We start from the raw sequence: 1,178 nt of genomic DNA on the forward strand, positions 1-1,178 counted from the left end.
AAGAAGAAGAAGAAGAAGAAGAAGAAGAAGAAGAAGAAGAAGAAGAAGAAGAAGAAGAAGAAGAAGAAGAAGAAGAAGAAGAAGAAGAAGAAGAAGAAGAAGAAAAGATGAAAAAAAGAATTATAAGATGAAAAATAATTATGATAATGATGATAATAATAATAATAACAGAAGAAGAAGAAGAAGAAGAAGAAGAAAAAGAAGAAGAAGAGACATGCAGTAAAATTCTTTGATATTTTCCATATCCTAATACCATTATCCAACGTGGGTTTCTTTATATATTTTTTATGCAGTATAATCTCCACATGCACATATGCATGTATGCATGTATGTGTGCATGCACGTATGCCTGTATTCATGTATGCATATACATATATATATGTGTGTATGTATATGTACGTATGTATATAAATGTGTATGTTTAAATATATATTCAATATTTTTTTTCTTTCATGGTTTTCGATATTTCTTCACTGCAGGAATATCTGCGGTTCTACCAGTCATCAATGCCAGGCAGCATATTCACGTCTTAATGTATATTTATGTAAAGGGTAATATATTGTTATGCATGGCTTGATTCAAGTTAATAGAAACTGTCTCATCGCGATGCTTTTGGGGTGGGAGAGATAGAAAAAACAGAATAAAACTCTCGGTTGTAGAAGGAAATTAAAAGAAAAAAATGTAATAAAACCATAAAAATACAGAATTTGCAAAAATCTTCTTTTCTTCAACAAGCTAAGCTGTTCATGTATTATACATATATACATAATAGATACATGCACACGTACATATGAACACGCATATTTACATATCTACGTAAGTGTATATATATATATATATGTGTGTGTGTGTGTGTGTGTGTGTGTGTGTCTGTGTGTGTGCATACAAGTGTACGTACGTATGAATGTATTCTGAATGCATGTATGGATGTATGGATGTTTATGTATTACTGTATATATGTATGTATGTATATATGTATATATATATATATATATATATGTATTATGAGATATGTGACTTTCATGGACTTTCCATATGCATTCGTATGCAAATAGAAATATTTTAAACATTTTGAGTTTTTCCTCCTACCCAGAGAAAATGTCATTAAATTTTCACTTTTTTATAGTAATAATAATAATAATAACACTAATAATAATAATAATAATAATAATAATAAT

This window comes from Octopus bimaculoides, chromosome 17 (assembly GCF_001194135.2).
Source record: "Octopus bimaculoides isolate UCB-OBI-ISO-001 chromosome 17, ASM119413v2, whole genome shotgun sequence".
NCBI classification, from domain to species: domain Eukaryota; kingdom Metazoa; phylum Mollusca; class Cephalopoda; order Octopoda; family Octopodidae; genus Octopus; species Octopus bimaculoides.